This window comes from Pogona vitticeps, chromosome 3 (genome assembly GCF_051106095.1).
Source record: "Pogona vitticeps strain Pit_001003342236 chromosome 3, PviZW2.1, whole genome shotgun sequence".
Taxonomy (NCBI): Eukaryota; Metazoa; Chordata; class Lepidosauria; order Squamata; family Agamidae; genus Pogona; species Pogona vitticeps.
In genome coordinates, this window is record NC_135785.1 from 45,404,145 (window position 1) to 45,426,837 (window position 22,693).

A 22,693-nucleotide genomic window follows, 5' to 3' on the forward strand; every position below is an offset into this window, starting at 1 on the left:
TCAGCCATGAATATATTTACATACTGTTGAGCCATACAGGTGCCCATAAGCTGTGTCATAGATCTAGGAATATGTTATTGCCAAAGGTGAACTAATGATGTGTGGCTATAAAATCACAGTTAGTAGCCAGATTCACTATGGCCTCATTTGGAATGATATTTTTATGGCTTGTAGAACCAAAGTAACCATAGCCTGGAGGTGATCTGACAACACAGGAATATTGGTGTAAAGTGCCTGTGTATCCATGGTTACCAGGATGGTGTCCTCTAGGAAGACTGTGGAGGGACTGATGGTTCTTCAAGAAGTTGGCTATATGTCTTATGATGGTGGAGTTGTTGGATGCATATGCATTGAGGGCAAGGTTTGTACATCTAAGGGACACTCGAGCTAATGCATGAGATATGTACAAAACACAGGAAATGAGTTTGTTGTGGCTGCTGCTAAGTAACTAGGATTCTAGCAGTTAAACGCCAGATTGAATTAGCCATTATATTTTCAAAAGGAGGTGGGAGGAAGCAGCTATTTTTGTTTCTTTGAAAAGTGGGAGACAGAGTATTAGGATGGTTGGTTGGTTGAGAGGTTTCTTTCTACTACAGCAATGCCACTGGTTGCAAGTACAGAGGCAAAAACAAAGTGTTGACCTCAGGAATACCATTGGGATTGAGGTTAATTAAACCTGATAATTTTCACTGAATAATTGCAGCCATTGAGAATCAAAGCTGTGTCTGTTTTCCTAGTCTTATCAAGAGTCTCTTCCATAATAACACAAGAATAAGACAGAATACTGAAAATGGACAAAAATGTATATAGTATCTGAGAGTTTTTCCTAGATTCTGTGCTTATTTACCCAGATTCTTCTCATGCTGATTTCCACAATCAAGCTATCCAGAAACCGTTCTGATCCCTCTCCCAATCCTTTTTACTTGCTCCTATGACATCACAAGCATCTGCTGCCTTCACATCACAAAGATCGCACAATTTCTGGGCTTTAAGTCTTGGCCCTGAAATCTTAGGGAATTGGATGTTGCCAACTGTGACTGTGGTGAAGAATTTCCTGGTGTATGGGTTCCCCCCCCTTCTACATTTTGAAAACTTGGCTGTCACTTCAATAATGGTAAAACAATACAAGACACTTTACAATTTGTACTTAACATGCTAGCGGTATTGTCTTTCTTGGCAAAGGCCACTTGGGAGAAGCTGTGGCTTTAGGGAGACATGACACATTTGCACATCAAATTCCCCAGGCTTTGCTTTCACAGTATTATTTCAGAATAACATCCCTCAACTGCTATGCCAGATTTGAGGTTACTCACTATAAAATAGAACACTGCACATCATAGATGAAATTTTCTTACTACATTCTGACCTGCAACATTTTCTCATATTTCACCTTCTACCTACTGATTTGAACAAACCGCTAGTTTCATCCACATCGCCAGCCTTCAGGTAGCATTTACTGCTCCAGCAAAGCCTTGGAACCATACAGACTGTCACAATGACTTTATGTTACATAAAATCTTTTTTCAAGCTAGACTGTCACATAGAGTTCAGTAACAATAAACTAATAGGAACTTCAGGATTCTGGCTTGCAATACAGCATTCTCCAGAATTTATTTATTTATTTTTAAAACTCTGCTTTAAAATATATAATACAAATTGCACACCTCAGGATTCCTTGGGATGGACTTGTGACTGTCGAAGTGGAATCAAACAGCTATAACTGTGTAGTGCAGATACACTGCCTTGTAGGATCTTGAAGAACTGATTATTGTGGAACCCAACAGAAATGAGACCTCCCCCTGGAAACCAGATAAAGGACCTGGGAAATATCAGATAGAAGAATCAACCCAGAGCAAAGGTAAGAAAATATTTAGGAGAAGTAATGAACCTATAGCTTTAATACATGGAAAAGAGAAAAGGAAAGAACAGTTTGTATCTTCCATACAGCTCAGAGGCCAAACATTTAGCTTTAAGAAGTGATTTTGGGGGCTCTAGTAAGTGAAATAGTCTCAAGGTAAGGGAAAACAATGTTAAGGAGAAGGAAAGAAAAACAACTTTTCTTCTCAAGGAAAGATGAGATACAAATAAGACTGAAAGGCCTTAGAGTAGGGAAGATCAGGAATCAAACAAAAGTCCAAGGCCATAAAAAAAAATTCACAGTGCAATAGGGGTTTGTTCCCTCAACATTTCTTAAGCTCCCTTCCTTCTTATTGTTCCCTATTTTCCCCTTCCCTGATTGCTCTCCAGAGGTGGCACCAGCTTGACAGCTGACAGGCTGGCCGGGCAAAGGATTCCAAGATAGTATCATATCATTTTCAGGAGCTAAAGCATCTATGCACCTGGAATATCTCAGGCTCATGTAATAACCATTTTCAAAGGGTAGCAAAGTATGTATCTTGTCTCCATACCAGTCCATTATTCAAGGCCCCAACTAGCTGAGTAAGCACAACAGTGGCTGAAATCCTATTGCACACTTATGCAAAAGGTGTAATTTTGGAAGCAAATTGCCTTAATATAAGAACTCTCCATGGACGCTATCTTGTTGTATACTGAGTTAGCTTGGAAAATATAATGTCTACAGAGATGTCTTAACAGTAATTTGCCTGCAAAAGTTATACTTCTTGCATAACTATACAACAGGATTCGGATCAGTATGTATCAGGGCGGGGACTTGAGTCATGGGATTTGCTGTCAACTCAGACTTAAGTCGCACCGGTGACTCAACTCAGGTTTTTTTTTTTCAATGACTCAGACTTAAGTCATGACTTCGGCACCCACCGATTTCTCCCTTTCTTCTGGGGGGAAATAGGATTTGAGAAACACTTACGGTCTCCCCTTTCTCTGCTGTGTTCCCAAACCAATTATTATATTATAATCACTTTGGGACAGGGTCTCTTCTCTTACACTACGGTGAACATTGATCATGTCTTATATTCTATAGCAGTTATGTTGAAACTTCCTAAAATATACTTAGAACTTTTGCTGAGGCTTCAAAGGGAATCTGTATGTTTTCTGGGCAGCCTGGTGGAATAATATGCTTTAGATGACTTCATGGAACAATCTTCTTAATACAGTCATTAGGAGACACTATGCAGACATTGGCAAATGTAATAAAAGGCTAGTGCACGTTTCCCTACCTCAAACTCAGTCTGACATTTCACACTTCTGAATTGTGGTCTGTACTTCTTTTGAATGAAAGCAGTTGTGTATACATGCAGTGTCTAAGAGAACAGAGAAACACTTTCCTTTATTGTATCTGGCAATGAGGCACCACATAAAGTGTGCTGGGACATTCTATTCCATGGCTAAGTCAAAATCAAATAAAAAAATAAGTGTGTTGCCTGCTGGCCTTGGATACCTGTACAATAATGTTCTGTATATCAGTGTTGTAATGTGATGATAGCATAAACATTGCACTGGCTGCTTTTTGGAGAAAGACTTTGGTAATTACTCCCACAATAGCTATTTCATTCTTCAGAGTCAAATAAATAAGCAGACTGGTAATGCTGTTCAATGCAGAATTCCAGGAAGCCATCTTAAAGAATTCAGCCTTAAAGCAGTAGTTCTATACCTAAGAATATGGGAGGAAGACGTATTGAATTCACTTGAACTTACTTCGGAATAGTTATGCTTAGCACTAGTTAGGAAGGTACAAGCCAACTGCTTGCTTGTCTGGCTAATTGTTCTGCAACTGAAAGGCTAATCCTGTTGCCAAGAAAAAGGGAAGACAAAAACAGTGGAGAAACATCCAGCCTTCTCTAGTATCAAGATCCTGACACACCAAACTGCATCACACATCAACAAAATAAGGAAAAGATGGCTACATTCTTCCTGTCAAATTGGCACAGAATACAAAAGGATATAAAAACTTTACACACCCCTGTTAAAATGTCAAGTGTCTGTGATGTTAAAAAATGAGACAAAGATAAATAATTTCAGAAGTTTTTCCACCTTTAATGAGACCTCTGAACTCTACAGCTCAGCTGAACAACAAACTGAAATCTTTTAGGTGGAGGGAAGTAAAAATAAAAAAAATGAAATAATTTGGTTGCATCTGCGTGCACACCCTCTTATAACTGAGGATGTGGCTGTGTTCAGCAGCAAACAATCACATTCAAACTCATGTTAAGTAGGAGTCCGTACACCCCTGTCATCATTTAAAGTGCCTCTGAGGAATCCCAAATAAAGATCAGCTGTGGTCTTTCCTGATATTTTCTTAGTAGGTCTTTCCTGATATTTTCTTAGTCACATCCTACAGCAGAAGCCATGGTCCGCAGAGAGCTTCCAAAGCATCAAAGGAATCTCATTGTTAAAATATATCAGCCATGAGAAGAGTATAAAAGAATTTCCAAGGCATTAGATATACCATGGAACACAGTGAAGACAGTCATCGTCAAGTGGAGAAAATATGGCACAACAGTGACATTACCAAAAACTGGACGTCCCTGCAAAATTGATGAAAAGACTAGAAGAAAATTGGATCAGGGAGGCTGCCAAGAGGCCTACAGCAACATTAAAGGAGCTGCAGGAATATCTGGCAAGTACTGGCTGTGTGGTACATGTAACAACAATCTCCTGTATTCTTCATATGTATGTGCTACGGGGTAGAATGGCAAGATGGAAGCCTTTTCTTACAAAGAAAAACACCCAAGCCTGGCTAAATTTTGGAAAAACACATCTGAAGTCTCCCCCAAAGTATGTAGGAATAAATGTTATTTATGGTCTGATGAAATCAAGGTTGAACTTTTTGGCCCTAATTCCAAAAGATACGTTTGGCGCAAAAACAACACTGCACATCATCATACCCACCATACCCACAGCGAAGCATTGTGGTGGCAACATTATGCTTTGGGGCTGTTTTTCTTCAGCTGGGACAGGAACCTTAGTTAAGGTAGAGGGAATTATGAACAGTTCCAAATACCAGTGAATATTGTCACAAAAGCTTCAGACTTCTGCTAGAAAGCTGAACATGAGGAGTAACTTAATCTTTCAGCATGACAATGACCCAAAGCATACATCCAAATCAACGAAGGAATGGCTTCACCAGAAGAAGATTAACGTTTTGGAATGGCCCAGCCAGAGCCCAGCCCTGAATCCAATTGAATATCTGTGGGGTGATCTGAAGAGGGCTGTGCACAGGATACGCCCTTGCAATCTGACAGATTTGGAGTGTTTTTGCAAAGAAAAATGGGCAAATATTGCCAAGTCAAGATGTGCCACACTGATAGACTCATACCCCAAAAGGTGAAGTGCTGTAACAAAATCAAAAGGTGCTTCGACAAAATATTAGTTTAAGGGTGTGCACACAGATGCAACCATATTATTTCAGGGTTTTTTTTTTTTTTTACTTCCCATCACCTAAAAGATTTCCGTTTGTTGTTCAACTGAGTTGTATAGTTCATAGGTCTCATTAAAGGTGGAAAAAGTTCTGAAATGATTTATCTTTGTCTCATTTTTTTTTACATCACAGACACTTGACATTTTAGCAGGGGTTTGCAAACTTTTTATATCCACTGTAGCTGGGGTGGAACTGTCTGTGTCAGAAGAGATACCTTTGTTAGTCATATTGCACTTCAAATTTTTGTGTTTCTGGTTCAGAATTGGTGCAATAAATTTTATTGTTACGTTCAAACTGTTTAAATATACTCAGTTCACATTATGATTACCCTTGATGTAAAGTGCTAGAGAATTATTACTATCAATAGTAGTGGGCACTGTTGTTTTTTAAAATATGTCTGTTAAATCCTTGATCTTTGTATGGACATTAAAGAAATACAATGTAGACAGTGCATCTCTCTAGGTTTTCTGTATGTATACATAGTTTGGATCATTCTTTCCTAGATCCTCAATTTGTTTCAGAGGTTATTCTCTACATATTATCTCATCTTTATTTTCCATTTTCACTTCTCTTTCATTACCTCTAATATTTTTCAGTTGTCCCCTTTTTTATTTACATTTTTACTTTTGAATTTGCTGCTTATCACATCTACTAATATCTTTATCAGTTTACAGCAAGTAGGATTTATATATGAACTGAGTGTGCAGTCTCTGATGTTCTCATAAATCCTTTGTATAACAACAGTATCTGCAGTTAGATCATTTAGTTGTTCCATGTCTTGAGCTTTTTGTTTTTAACTTTTTTGTTCTTTCTTTAATTTGAGACAAATGGCAACAAAAGGAAATTATGTTCAGAATTTATATAAAATCAGAAATATCCTTTCACTGATTTAACACAGTTCTGATACCTTTAACTGGGATATAACCTACTTGGTTCCTTACTGTTAATTGCCATCTTGCTCGAATTTCCATGTATACCTGATGGTACTTTGAATGCGTTTTTGATTATCTTCTGGACAAAATTGTATCACTCATTTCCCATGTTCATTTTGTGTTCCATATCTGTATTTTCCAACAAAATCTCCATGGGCTCCATTGCCTACGTTACCATTAAACCCTCCCCCATTATAAAATTTAGATATTGCTCTTTCATAACTATTTTTAACTTTTAATGTTTAATTTTTAAAAATACTATCTTCATCTTTATCACAATTGAGACATATACTTAAATGATATTCATTTATGTGGGATTTCCTTTATTTGAGTCAGCATCCAACTTTACTTGATTTGCTTAACTTTATACAGGTTGCAAGAATAGGGTTAATTTAATACAGAATACTGAACATATAGCTAGATACTGTATACGCTACAGCTACAGCTAGAAAACTAACTACCGTACATAACAAAAAAGAACTAGAAAAAAGGAGGTAGCTTGGACAATATCTTCACCAACTGAACTGCAGCTCCAAAATAGTGTGCAAACATTTGAGTTCTTAGTAATTTTTCATCAGACTAAGTAGTCAAAATGAAATTGGGGGGTGACATGGAAATCCAAACATTCAGTTGAATGTTTTAACGAGGACAGAAAACATTAGATCAGTCACAAGATGGAGTAAGCTTGTTTGATAAGTTACTGGTAGATGTGAAGGTATGAGATTCTACAATTGCTTGCTGGAATGGAAAGAAAATGGCAGATTTCCACCTCACTCTATACATCAGTTCTGTTTTCCAGTTCATACCCAAGATTCCCGACTAAGAGTCCAAACAACACTACAGAGTTGTCAGGGAGGGTAATCAACTAGTTTGCTGAAACATCTTTGCAGAAAATAAACACCCATCCAATGTGAGACCTACTGTCAAAAAGGGGCTCCCCGTCCAGTAAGAATTTCAAACCTTAAAAGAGATCTTAATTGCTTTATTGTTATTATTATATTTTTTTTCCCAGAGTTCCTCTCAATGTAGTTGCTTTATTCAGGAGAAGGACCATTCATTTTAGGGACACATCAAACAGTGGATAGAGGCCAGTTTGTCTGGAAATTAAAGGGTCTGGAACTCATCTGTGAGCTCTGAGGACGTTTAATGAGACTTTCCTGCTCAGATGTATGGCTCCGTTGCATCTGCCAAACAAGTAGGCAGCTCTGCAGAATAACGAAAACAGCAAGCAGATTCTGAGTGAGATAAAACATTTACAGTAAAATCTACTTCCCCTCCCAACACATCACACACACACATACACACAGACTAGGGCCACAGAATAAATTGTAATTAGAACAATATGGCCCTCTGGCAAAGCTATGTGCCAGTTTGCTTAAAAGGGAAGCATCTGCCTGGCTTATGTGAGGTGTTCCACTAGTAATAAAAGGGCTTTCTTCCTCGGAGGAACAAAAAAAAGGCCCTTCCCCTGTGCACAGAGGAACTGAGCTGACATTTTGTGAACAACACCTCCTGCTTGGTAATTTCTCAGTATTCCTGGCAAAAATGCATGCATAACTCTCTGCAACATCATTCTAAACCCAAAACTCAGATAACTTAGTTTTTTGGACTACAGGTCACCAATATCCGGGGACTTTGGTGCTCAATGATGCTGCTGAAACAGGACAGTCATACAATCCAAAGCTTTTGTTCTTTTAGGTTAGACTTCAGTCTTATTGAGAGTTTTGTGAAATTACTTTCCCACAGAGTCGTAACTGATACCTATGGTAACTGTCATAACCCACTTTCACATCCTGATGTCAAAACTCTTTTTTTTCTTATCACTTGACTATTTAGGTAATGGTATCTTAAAATGACGACAGAAATAAATGTGTCTTCTTCTTTCCTCTCTTTCTCTTTTGTTGCCCTCAACCTTTAGTTGCCCCTATGTGTGTGTGCTTACCCCTTCACTCAGAGCTTTATAATACTCTCCACAATGCCAGCCCTCAGGTACTGAGCTCCATGACAGTCAGCTTGAATTGATTAGATTTTATTAAAATAATAATATCCGAAGGATGTTATTTATTCCTAGTTTTTAAATTCATTCAGTACAGTTCTTCACTCTCTCTCCCTCTCAAGCTCCCAGCTCTCTTATTAAAGACCACCTTCTCCCTGATCTCTTTTCCCTCAGGCACATCCAAAAACCAAACCAACACTCAATTCCCTTAGTTCTCCCAGCCAATCAGAACCATTCTTACACTTACCAAACCAATGCATTTCAATACAGTATAATTACCATTACCATATAAACATATATTTAAATATAACCAGGCATCACAGTAATCCCCACTACACAGCAGGAAAAGGCCTTCTGTTTTCTCAGTCTTTTGAACTCTGATTTTTTTTATTCTTTATTATTATTGCTGTAATTTTCTGTAGCACTGCATTTTATTGTTATCATATGTTCTTTTGTTACACTTTATAGCCTATTACAAACTGTCTTGGCAATTTTTTAATTGAATGATGATATAGAAATGTTTTCTATAAAATAAAAATGATAGGTATTTGAAAGCTTGGCATGTTGGAGTGGTGGTAAAAATATTGATATCATAAATATTTTTCTGAGCCCCCGAGCCCTGTAATAATCAATGTCAAGTAGAGAAGCTTTCAGTGAAGGCCACTGCACATATTCTCTTTGCCGTCACAATGATTTTCCAATCAATGTACCTTCGGCAACCACAGTTATGGCATCCTTTAACAACATTTTTGCAATTCTTCAATTGTTAATAAAGCACATGAGGAGGTTTTTCTCCCTCCATGATACTCAGATTAATTTCTATAGAAAGGAGTATATGTGAAACAGCCCCAGTTTTCCGACATTATACAGTATGAGCTTACATGCTATCGGAAATCAATAATACTTGAGTCATTTAAAAGTGTACCCAAAAGTTCCGCTGATTCCAACAAGTTTCACTACACTGTATTCAGTATGTTAAATGGATTGCAACTGATATTCTTTTCTATTCTGTTCAGTTGCATTTGAGGATCTGCATGGATGTGATCACACGGCTCTACAATATTACATGCAACAACTACTGCAAAATGGGGCTGGCGGTAGAGGTCAGACTCCTGTCATAGAACAGAGCATGTTCATTGAAATCCACAAGCTTCAGCACACTTACCTCTGTAATTGTTTATAACCAGGCTATTGGAGTTGTTGGGGTTGTTTTCCCTGAGAGCTGAAAGAAGTGTGCTGAACCATTGCTTTTATGATTTTTGTGTGTCCCACCATTTAACACATTTGGCTCTTTTTCTAGTACAGTATTTGAAAAATCCACAAAGCCCTTTTGACAGTCAGAGGAAACAGCTTCATATTGAGTGAAAAAGGAAGTATTTTTACCCAACTCCATCTGGTGTTACTCTCTTCATGGGATCAACAACTTCGTGGTGCGTGCACATGTGTATTCTTCTCATCAGCCTATTATAGCCGTCGCTTCCAGAACTTTCAGTCCAGGCTTTTCCCAGTTCTACCAAATGGGGTCTCTTCAGCTGAAGAGTATTAGCTGAACTCATGTGGTCTATAACTGGTTGTCTGTGTCCAACTTGTGTCCTATGGCTTCAGGACCTAGAAATAGGGTGACCTTGTTGTGTTTGGTTTTACAGAAGATGTTCCTTTATTTGATGGGCTGTCTTCTGTTTCAAGTCATCTTCTACTTATAGGGCTAGCTGATTCAGTTTAAAGATCAATTGTCACAAGGAGGGAGAGCATGAAATCAGAGTTTTTCCATCAGTATTGAGCACATAGATAGCATACTGATCAAGAAAGCCATTTCCCCCTCTGTGATGAGATATAAGCATTTCTATTTAAATAACAGTCTGTTTCTAAATTTCTAGCTAATTATACACAATTAGCATATGCAAATAGTCTACAAATCTGTACCCTCTTGTGCCCTCTTTTTCGGTGACATGTAACTGGCCACCCTACTAATCTATTAAATGTTATTTGGAGTTTTCTCAATATAGGCCTGGGAACTGCATTTCTGAATTTGATTGTTCTGTCAGAATAATTCACTTTCTCCCCCCTTGGTTTTTAATCTAGCAAAGGCATCCACAGCACCCATCTCACCAATATGCTCACACAATGTGATCCTCTATGAAACTAAACATTTCCACCAGGTATAATTCAGGAGCCATTCTTGACTTCCTCCAGATGTGTATGAGATGAAAACCTTGGCATGTGGTTGTGGCTCTGTCCTCCTCATAGTGCTCCCTGGGACTGTGCATGGGCAAGCCGTTATATTGACTCGATTGTTGTGAAACTGGTTTTCAATTACGTGCTTAATGAAAGGATGCCCAGGTGACCTGCTGCTGTTTGGCTCCCCCTTCCCCAGTCAACAGCTGTTTTCAGAGTCTGCAGACCCAGGGGGCTTATTTGTTTGCCTCAGGTGGAACACCTTGATCCAATTACTTCCGCTCCCACTGCAGAGCTGCAGGCTGGCACAGCGGTGGCTGATATTTGATCAGTGCTCCAAATGAGTCCCCCTGTATTTTATGCACCTCTTGGCATTAAACAGGAAAAGCAGAAGCAAAACAAAACCTCAAACGGCTTCAGTATGTACAGCATCTACTTTTGACAAGCTGTCTCTAGGCACTTTACGGAAGATGTACAGTAATACACAATAATGCTACTGTAACAACAATAGCAAGGAGGAGGCCAGCACTTTGATTTCAGAAAGGAGAAATCCTGATTTGAGCTGCTCCCGCCGCTGCCTCCATGATGAGAGGGTGAGTCATTGCAGAAGGAGATTTATTAAAGTGAGGAAGGGAAAAAAACAACTTGCACCAAAAATCTCTGACAGAATCCGGTCCCGCTTGACCCTGAACAGAAATAGCCTTTCACAAACTCAGGCCTGGACAGGCAGTGGATATATAGCCCTTTGCAGACCCAGGACCTTCTGGGCTGATGACTGAGAAGTCCTTAGTTCGGGGGTCAGGGAACTTTTTTACCTTTTACCCCCCAAAATATTTATATACACAGACATTACTCCCTTGATTTGAAAGGAAGGATCTCGGTCATGCGTGGCCAGTCGAGCGCCTGTGCCCAGGCAACCTCCTCCTCTGGCGGGCGGCTCTCAGGCGGCTGCCAAAGAGCAGCAGGTGGCTCACCCGCTGGGGGTGCCCGACGCCGCTTCCTGCTCCGGCACCAACACCGGCGGCTGCGTTGGGCCTCGGTGTCAGGGCTCCTGCGGGCCTCACCATCGAAGCACCACAACAGCTGCCGCATGGAGGGTGAGAGGCTTCACCAGGCCCGGCCAGCCATCGCTGAACGAAGCCGTGTGGCCGGATGAGCACCACTGCCGCCTGACGGGCTCCTCCGGGAATGGGGACAGGGCATGGGGCAGCGGCATTCCAACGCTGGGAGGCTGAGCCTGGCCCGGGCCACCGTGGCCATGCCTGCCCCACTCCGCCACGATCCACCTCTCCAGGTAGTGGAAGAAGAGGCTCCTCCTGGCCAGGGCGCTCTGGCCGCTCGCCCCGGCCTTGACCTCCGCCATGGCCGGTCCCACCTCTGCTGTCTCAGCTGCTCTGTGCCACCAGCTGGGGCCCGTCGCCGGCTGCCATCCGCTGTGGCTCAGTTGCAGGCAGGCTGGAGAAGGGGGTGATCGGGCAGACAGTGATCCCCCCCTGGGCAGAAGACGAGGAAAAAGAGGAGGAGGGAAGGGGGCTAGGATCACGTCCTCATTACCCCAGGATTTTCATTTTTATCCCATTTGGGGTAATTTACCCCTGTTTCCTGACCACTGCCTTACCTGGACTAGGCCCCTCCAGGCCAGGTGCAACACAGTTCTTGTCAGACTCAGGATCTGCTGAGCCAGGAATGTATGAAGTCCATATGGACACAGGCCCTTCTGGACCATAACAGACAAGTCCAAAACAAAGTCCAGCTCCTGCAATGAGCCACAAATCCTAGTCCAGTGGGTCAACACATTACTTCACTCCCCAAAGTTCATAAATACAGCTTATTTGGGAGGTCTCTTCAGGAAAACTACCAGAGGGATGGCAAGCAGGAGGCACACTGCTCTCCTGCAGCCACACCCCCTAGTCCTTGGTCTCTGACAAACATTCATGCACACCCCCTGCTAGGTGGCATAAGTTCAGGTGTGGAGATAGAGATCAGGCTGAGTGGACTGGCTAGAGACCCCAAGGCTCAAGGTGAGAAGGAAGGGGACAGCCACTTGTCTGTATTGTCTGCAACAGCACTCTGCACCTCTTTAGTTTTCCAGACATCTTTGCTTTACATTGTCAGCACTCCTCAGGGTGGATCATTATGGACTTCTTTTCCCTCAAACACTGCTGGCCAGTCATCTGCATCTCCCCACTGATCCTCCCCCTCCAAGTCTTCTGGTTCTCCTTTTAGAAGCTCAGCCATCCCCACAGCTGCACCCACAAGGGTGGTGGCAGTTCTCCTCTGGCCCCCAGGACCCAGGTGTAGTGCATGGAGAAAGTACACCTGCTATGCCTGAAGAGGTGGTCTGCCCACTACACTGTCCAGCCCTGGATAGGACATGTTCACACCTGGAGGATCTTAACTATTTTTCCCTATTACCTTGATTAAAGGATTCCACATGCTTGACATGCATTCTTTTTTTCTCTTCACCTGGACAATAAATTCCCAGTGGGGCAGTTCATAGGTAACATGAACACCCAGAGAGGTTTCCAATATGGGCTTCCTGTTTACATTACCTACTCATCTTTTGCTTGCTTGAAGCCATGACCATCTTTTTGATCTGATGTTGATGTTAGGGTGCAAAAATCTTGAAGACTAATTCAAGACTGATCAGCACACTTTCTAGTTCACATGTCTGCTATAAAAGTGACCCATGGATTCATACTAATGAAATCACAGGGACACAGCATTCCCAAAAGACCAAAAACAGAAAACAAAACAAAAACTCAGTCCATTCGTTCATTCATTCATTCATTCGTTCATTCATTCATTCATTCATTCATTCATTCATTCATTCATTCATTCTTTCTTTCTTTCTTTCTTTCTTTCTTTCTTTCTTTCTTTCTTTCTTTCTTTCTTCCTTTCTTCCTTTCTTCCTTTCTTTCTTTCTCTTTGTACCAGAGCATTGCACAATAGATAGATAGATAGATAGATAGATAGATAGATAGATAGATAGATAGATAGATAGATAGATAGATAGATAGATAGATAGATAGATAGATAGATAGATAGATAGATAGATAGATAATTTTTTACCAGAAGCAGACTACTTCAATAGCATGATCTCAATGATTTGATAATCTTTTGTATACATAATGGGGCATAAATTACATGCACATAAGTGCTGTGTCAATTGAATTTCTCTGCAGTCACAGAAAGTGTGAATGGTTCACACCATCTCTTAAAAGAGGTGGAGGGAAAAGCAACACTCACACATTCTGTCCTGTTCTTTAATATGCAAATGCAAAGTTCTCCTAAGAGGACAAACTGTTTAGGCGGGCATTGTGAGTGTTGATGTCCAAGGGGTGGCGGCTTTGAAAATATTCAAATTGAAGCTTTAGGGTAATGGGTGATGATGACTGGTTTGGCTTGCCCTTGCACAGTATTGCCAGGAGGCTTATTGTAAGTGGCCCCTCCACACGGAGTACTGAGCAGCTGTACCGTTTCCTTTTCACTGAAAGTGCTTTCCAACAAGTGGGAAATACAGAAGAAAGCGCTCTCTTTTTTCCAAAGCTCTACTGACAGCTTTCTAACTAGATAGGGGAGAGAGAAGCCCCCACAAACCTTCCGCACTTACACAACCATATTTTTAGAAGCAGCCTTTTTATTATTAGCTGCAAGTACCAAAGCCATCTTCATCCTATAATGACACATGGGGAAGGAGATTTCCTCCCACTGGGCTAGCCCATTCTTTTGTCTGCTCTTCCCTCCTCTCCTATCTTGTCATTGTGTGAGATTCTCAGCTTCTTAGGGCCAAAGCCTGCCTTTATAGCTTCTGGATAAGAGAGCACATCAGACATTGGTGGGCGGGTGATGTTTGCTTGCAGCTAAAACATAAGGGATGATGGCACAGTATGTGTGCCATGGAAAAAGAGATTCAAACCAGAAGTGAGAGAATTTGAAAGTTCTGACAGGAAAGGGATAGTCATTTTCCATGCATTCTGGATTTCCCTCTTTGTCTTTCCTTTCATCATTTTCCTCATTTGTGAGAGAAAATGCAAGCCCTGGCATATGTCACCATCATCACCATTCTGATGAGTCTGTAGGTGGCTAATTAAGCCCAGTCCATGGCCCAAATGTCCTACTTCTGTTGTGGTAGATTAGTCCAAATCACCCTGGCAATGCTTTCTGGTCTTCTGGCTCAGGTTTCCTGAGAAATGGAATCATTATTAGGAAAGAGGAGTCCCTGTGTATATGCAAGGTGAGTGGTAATTACTGCACTGCCAAAAATAAAAAGTGGGAGCTGTTTTGCAAACATTTTTGAAGACCTGCTACTGTGAGAGAAGTCAGGCTAATTACATATGAAAATGTATCTTCCTTAATTGTCTTTTAATTACCTACTCATGTGAACTATAATTTCAGGCAGGATATATTAAATTTAGTCTTTTAATAAAACATGTGACTTTGTGTAATTAAGGACAGTATTGGCAGGATGTAGTCATATTGCTGCTGAGTGTCAATGAGGGACAACAGGATTTATCATGTGACATTGGACAGAATCATACCAGTTCTCTTGTGCTGTATACAGGCCTGCTCCCTCTCTTATCTAGGTCAAGGGAAATCTCCTTGCATGAAAGACTAGATTGTCCGTGAATAGTGTTCAGCATTCACACATGCACCTACTGCTCCTGTGTATGGGGGGCATGAAATTAGGGAGCAACCCTGTCTGCATGGGTACAGCAATATCCTAAACAAAATACTCTTTATACATGGAGGCTTTCCACACCATTAGGAACCCTCGTTTTCTATGTTCTTAAGTTGCATAGGGAGCTTTATAGCATAACACTGTAGTCTCTTCAGACTGTTGTACTCACACATGGAAATAAACAACTGAAGTAGAGCAGGTCCAGCTCTCTTTCCCTCCTCACATATTCAGCTTAACCCTTTTCTGAGTGCCTGAATAGTACATAGTTAGCAAAACAGATTTGCGTATGTTCAATTCAGACCCACAAAGTACAGGTTCATTTTGTGGGAAAAGCCTAGCAGATGACTATAGAATTGACTATTCTTTTCAAGGCCTCACCAATGACACATGTTGGGCTAAGAGAAATATTTTAGCCATGAAATGTGATCTGTTCCATAGCTATGAAGAAAATGGGCTAGAGCTTCTGTTTGAAGGGATAAGATTCTTTTCTGTTTATTTCTTTCTGATGAAGTCAGCAATGTATTGTTAGAATCCACATGGAAGCAACTTACTGCCAACATTTGAAACTCATGAATTTGAGTGATAGAGCAATTTAATATTATTTATTGAGTTATACCTCAGAGGGTAGAGAACAACTGAGCACGTTCACATTTATTTATTACATCATGCCATGATGGAACTCACAGCAGTCTACATGCAGCTTCTAGGCAGCCTCACATTTAAGCATCAACCACCCTGAGTCCTGCTTAGCTCTAATAAAGTTGTTGTACACCGCACCCAGTGCAATTTATTGGACAGCACAATTGATTAGGACTCAGGAGGCCTGGATTCAAATCCCTACTCAGCTGTGAAAGTTCACTAGGGGGCGTGGAACTAGTAAAACCACTCCTTAAATATCTCACAGAGAGTGTGACTACATTATCAAATACTACAGGATTTGCTTTGCCTATAAAATGAATGAGTCCAAGCTACTTTTTACTGACCACATAACACAAAGACTGTTTCCAGTTGGTCCAGCCCTTTTTTGCTCCCAAAGCAGCTATTTGTTTCTTTGCTGCTGGGAGACTTCTATTTTTTTTCAAGCTGGAACAGTTCAAACTGTCTTTTTTCTGATGTGGTTAGTTATGATATATTCTTGTAAAGACAGCAACATGTCTGTAGGTCTGTAATTGTGATGTAGGCCATTGAGGCATGATGTTCAGGCCTAGGGGAACATGCAAAAGCAAAGCACCATGATTTTAATGTGGGGGATTGTGTGCTAGTCTTGAATCTTGTTGAACACAATAAGCTTCAGATGGTGTATGAAGGTCCTTTTGTTGTGAGGAAAAGGCTAAATGCTGTTAGTTAATTAACTGATAGGTCTGAAAGTGATCCCACCTCTGCTGATTCTGTTATGATTCACTGTGAAGTTGTTTTCTCATTTAAAGCTTCAAACTACTACATTTATCCAAAAAAATTTCTATAGAAAATAACAGGGAAAGGTACTTCACAGTGTAAAATCACAGAACATTAAACGTTTGAACAGCAAACTTTTGCTGTTTGCAAAATACATCATAATTCACATGTCGGACTGATTCCATAACAGGGACCACCACCGTCTTCCCATCTGTTACTCTCCCCTTACTTTCAAGTAATGCATGTAGGAATTACCTGATCTATGGTCACATATGGTCTTGATCTATTAGCATGATAAACTAGGAAGGAGAAGGTGGTTATCTGTGAATGCCTACAGAAATTCAAAATCAAGATCCATCTTTTGGTGTATGTGCATGGAGTACTGTTGTTATGTGGTACATTGCAACACCACAGCCTTTTGTTGAGGATGGGAGGCATGAGACTCCCATCTCATGCACAGAGTCTTCTCCATAGCAATTTTCTCAGTATTTTCCACCTCTCCTCCTCTCTTATACTCCATAGTCTCATTATTCAGCCAAATGGAGTTATAAAATATATGATGCTGTCAAAACAAGGACTTGGTGCCTCAGTATGTTGCTGCTAGAAGTACATAATAGATGAGGAGGCTGGCTGTCATTATCAGCCCATTGCTATGATAATGTATTTACTTTACCAATGCTATTCAGATGGTAGAAAAATGGACTTCACATTTTTTGGCAGAAGGACAGGAGAGAAGAGAGATATCCAATTACTGGGGATTGTTATGGTTTCCAGAGGCTGCTCCTCTATTATCAGAGCATAGAAAAGTTACTTTTGGAGATGTCAAATCCCAGAAACCCCCAGTCAACATGGCTCTTGTAACCCCTGCAAAAAGAAAGTTTCCAACTCTATCAATATCCACAGTTTCCCTTTTATTTCCCCCCCCTCGCCCCAACAGTGAATTGGAAGCACACACTGCTACCGCTTATGGCAGTGTGTATGTAGAAATGTTGATTGGGGTTTCTGGGAGAAAGCTTTACTACTAGTAGTACTCCTCCTTAGCACCCCCCCCAAAGCAGCCTTTCACTGAAACGCAACAGCCTTGCATAGGATCATCGGGATGGTGACACAGCTTATTTTCCCAGCATGTGGTACCTATACATGTGTCTGTGGACACAAAGACCAAATGCAACATTCAGGAGCAAAAGGCCTGCTTACGCATGTCCTACAGTCCAAAACGTACCTTGCTGTATATTCCTCATTCAAATATGTCCTAATAAGAGAGAGGACTGATCCATATGTCTGATTTCCCCCCCCCCCCCATCAGGTGACTCCGCAACTGAGGACACAAGTCTGCGAAGAAAGGTTAATGTGAATGTAATAATACTTCTATGGAGCCAGCAGTCATTTTCATGTTTACAGCTATTAGAAAAAGTGCAGGTGTTGCTCCATTAATATGCTACCCAGCATGCTATCCAAGACCTCTCAGTGGAGAGAATGAAAAATGTATCTGGGTGAGTCAAACCAAGTATAAGTATAGGTATCATAAACCGGAAAGTCTTGGTGGATCCGCTGGCTTCATTTTTACTTGAACCTCTGCTCCAGGCCTAGGTCAAGTCTTCAATAGTTCCTGTTCACGGAGTCAATCACTGACATCCTTTAAAATCAGCTCTGTTCAAAAATGGACCATTTTAGAGGGCTCTCACCTTTTTCTTAAATATTCAGAAGAAGTTCTCTGAGCACATTCCACAGAAAAGGCCTTCCTTTTGCCCTTGGGACAGGAATGAAACACCAAGACCAAAAGGAGAGGACTAGAGAGAGGGAGAACAGGTCTGTGCATTAAGAACCATTAAAATAGTGGTTCGTCTTGGTTCATGGTTTGTCAAGGCTGATGAACCACAAACCATTAATTTCCCTGCAGTGAACTCACGAACCACAAATCAGTTCATCGGTTCATCACAGCTTTACCCCCTTCTTTTGGACAGCCTGTGGCAGTCTTTAAAAAAGGCTGAGCCGTACCCCCACAGTCTGCCACCACCCCTTTCCATTGCTCCCATAATCTCTCTACCTTGCCCTAATTTGCCTCTGCTACTTCCACCACTTCTGCCACTGCCCACTGCTGCCACGTCTGCTGCCACTGCCTAGCTTGCCCTGTGTGCAATGGCACACTCATCACCTGATTGGTGGGCAATAGACACACAGGGCGAGTTAGTTCGATCCGTGGACCATTGGCAAACAAACTGTTGGAAGAGAGGCTGCTGCAGCAGTCTTTGTAAATTGCAGCCTGGTTTACCTTCCGGCAGCCTGTGTGTCTATGGCCCACCGATCAGCTGATCAAGGGGATATAGGCACAGAGGCTGCCAGAAGATAAAATGGGTTACTGTTTGCAAAGACAGTAGTGGTGGCTTCCCTTAGGGCATCCTGACTTGCCCTGTGTGAGTATGGCCCATCAATCAGCTGATCATCAGCGGAAGTGCTGGTAGGGTGGCAACACGAGTAATAGAGGAGGATGACAAGGACAAGGTAGAGATGCGAAAGGGGCAGTGGGAAGAGGTGAGGGGGCAGTGTGTGTGTGGACAATGAACTAGAAAATGCATTGCCCCAAATTTAATTGCTTTGGAAAAGTTCAGGTTCTCCAGTTTGGACAAACCTGAACTGGTCCAGAGCAACAAACTGGTGTTTTTTCAGAATTTTGGGGGTTCGTTTTAGCTTTGGCTCTGTTTTAAACTCACTGTGCCTTCGTGAATCTTCTTCATGCATGCATCCTGGCAGCAGTGGTACATGGCTGTGGTAGGTGGGAAACCCCACCCATGGGTTGGTGGTGAGTCTTTCACAAACCCCAATAGCAGCAAGGGACTGGGGAAAACTCCCCAGATATCATATATCCCCATGTATCCTGTGTGCTATGGGTACAGCTATGTGGGATGTGAGCCCAGCAGAAATGGAAACAGATGCTGTAAGTGCTAGGCATATTTCATCAGCTTCCCAGCTATACAAACAAAACAAACAGCAACAAAAATGTTCCCTCTGTAACTCTACATTGCCATATTACCTGGTGTCTTGGTTCTACATGGATTCTGAGCCCATTTTACCTGGATTTATTTATTTATTTATTTATTTGATTTATACCCCGCCTATCTGGACCGATGGACCACTATAGGCGGCTTCCAATATAAAATTAAACTCTAAAATACAACAGATACATGGCTAATACAAAACAACTAGAATAAACTAAAAAATAGGAAAATAAGAAGAAGAAAATCAAGAATTGGCTGGTGGGAAGGCCTGAATAAATAACCATGTTTTTAATTGGGTTTTGAAGATGCCCAGTGTAGGGGCCGTGCGAATTCCCGGAGGGACATTGTTCCAAAGGCGAGGAGCCACCCCCGAGAAGGCCCGGTTTCGTGTCTTCTCCTTCCGGGCCTCTCTTGGCGTCAGGCTCCTCAGCCTCACCTCCTGACTCGCACGGGTGATCCGGGTAGACCTTGGTGGAAGTAGGTGTTCCGCCAAGTATCGAGGTCCTAAACCGTTTAGGGCCTTATATGTAAGCATTAGAACTTTGAAGTTGACGCAGAAACAGATGGGCAGCCAATGCAATGCGGTCAGCGTAGGAGAAATATGATGGTGTTTTCTCACTCCAGTAAGGAGTCTGGCTGCAGCATTCTGCACCACCTGAAGTTTCTGCATCAGCCTCAAAGGCAGCCCCACGTAGAGAGCGTTACAGTGGTCTAATCTTGAGATTACGAGTGCATGTACCAAGGTGGTGAGCGCCCCCAAGTCAAGGTAGGGTCGCAGCCGGGCAATCTGCCAGAGATGGAAGAAGGCAGTGCGGACTACCAACACCACCTGGGATTCCATGGTGAGCGTCGGGTCCAAGTGTATGCCGAAGCTACGAACCCCACTCTTCACAGCCAAGGTGACCCCCCCAAACGTGAGAGAGTCACCCAAGCCACTTACCGCGGGGGCACCCACCCTCAGAACTTCCATCTTATCCGGGTTCGGCCTCAGCCCGTTCTCCTGCATCCATTTCAGTACAGCCTCCAGGCAGCGCTGAAGGGACAGGACAGCATCACCTGCAGTTGGTGAAAAGGAGATGTAGAGCTGGGTGTCATCGGCGTATTGATGACACGAAGCCCCACACCCCCTGATGACCCCACCCAGCGGTCTCATATAGATGTTAAACAGCATTGGGGAGATGATCGACCCCTGTGGGACCCCGCAATTGAGGCTCCATGGGGCCGACACATTCTCCCCAAGCTGCACTCTCTGGGGGCGGTCCCCCTTTGCTTGTTTCTATAATCCACTAACCCAGTGGTTCTTAACCTTTGTTACTCAGGTGTTTTTGAACTGCAATTCCCAGAAACCTCAGCCAGCAGAGCTGATGGTGAAGGCTTCTGGGAGTTGCAGTCCAAAAACATCTGAGTAACAAAGGTTAAGAACCAGTGCACTAACCCAGGAGCAGCTCCAATTCCCCCTCCTAAGTCTTATCTCTGTAAATTTGCAAATGCCTTTCTCTCTGGCATTGAAATGATATGTTCCCTGGTCTCAGGTCTGGGTGCTGAAATCTCTGACAAGTCTAGCCAAGGATGCCAGAATGAAGTTATGCCAGTTTTTTTTAAATTACTTATTAGCTTAGTAGTTTAGGTATCTGGCTGTGGAGCCAGAGGTTGTGGGATTCCCCACTGTGCCTCCTTGACAGGGGCTGGACTTGATGATCCATATGATCCCTTCCAGCTCTGCAGTTGTAAGATGATGATGATGATTGCATTAGACACAATTAGCCGGTTTTTCCCCACGTTCCTCCTCTGGCTTTATAACCAAGTGGAATAAGCTACAGAGTGCAGGATGGGTTACAGATACTTCTGACATCAAGAAGGAGGTCTATATCTGCAAATCCTTTGCAATGATGCAAGCTAAGTGCTTTGCAAACAGAAGAGTTAAATGTCAGACTAAGTCCTGACAAGCCTGTGCTTTAAATTGAATTATTGGCCGTGTTCTTGTCTTGTACTGTTCTCATTCTCTCCAGTGATAAACAGCATCCCTCATATCATCACATCTAGAAGCCAAAACTGCTTTACATTGGAAACCCAGCTTCCCAAAATGGCACCTTCCTACTTTTCTTTATGACTCACATGCCATCATGCCCAATTGTTTCTGGAGGTCAACTTATTTCACAATGTTTATATTTGCATTGTTCCACAAAAGTAAAAGGCTTCTCACTAAGATTTTCTTCAGATTTAAACTAGGGTCAAAGAATATGTAACTGATAACACATTATCAGAATTTGTCATCTTTTTGTGTCCCAGATGTGATTCTTGCAGACTTGTAACTTAAAAATCGTAATTGTGAATGAAGCTTTATGCTTACTGCCAGATAACAAATCACCAGGCAAAGTAGGCTAATTTGCAAACTGTGGGAGGAGTGACAATCTCTTCCCATGGCAATTGGATGTTTTCAGCATGCAAGCAGCCCCCTCTTCTAATAATATGCTACCTGTAGTGGATCCTAAATACGTCTCCAGATTTCCTAGGTCAGATTAACCTTTTAAAATATACTAGCTTGGCGAGAGAGAGAGAGAGAGAGAGAGAGAGAGAGAGAGAGAGAGAGAGAGAGAGAGAGAGAGAGAGAGAGAGAGAGAGAGAGGCATTTAATTCTCCTTTTAGTCAGATCTGTACTGACAATTACTGTTCTCTGGGTTGCCATCCCAAAAAAAAATCATCTATTTGTTCCCAAAGCCCATTCTATTAAGCTAACCTTGAAAGGATCCATCAATTACTTGGATATTCTATTCTCTGCTATTCCATTTCTCTCTTTAGATTTTGCTTGCCCAGATACGTACATGCCTTGCCCATTTGTGTTCTTGAGCCATAGTGTCTCATTTCTCAACTATGCTTTTTATCTATACTTGTATCTCAGTTTTGTATCAAAGCCATGAAGAGGAAATGAAACTGCATCTTGAGGGATTGTCTTGATTGGTGCAGGCCTTGGAAATGGAATTGAATCGGTTTCCTTTTGGAGCTCTCATAGCACAAGCTGGGGTCTCATGGAACTGTTATAACCCAGGTATTTAAAAAAAAGTGAGTGAGCAGTACTAGAGAAGAAAACTAGATTTCACCTCCTCCCAGATGGTGTTGCAGAGTTTTGAATTTCTGGCCAAATTCCTCCAACTGCACAGCAGAAGTGCAAGGATTCACAGA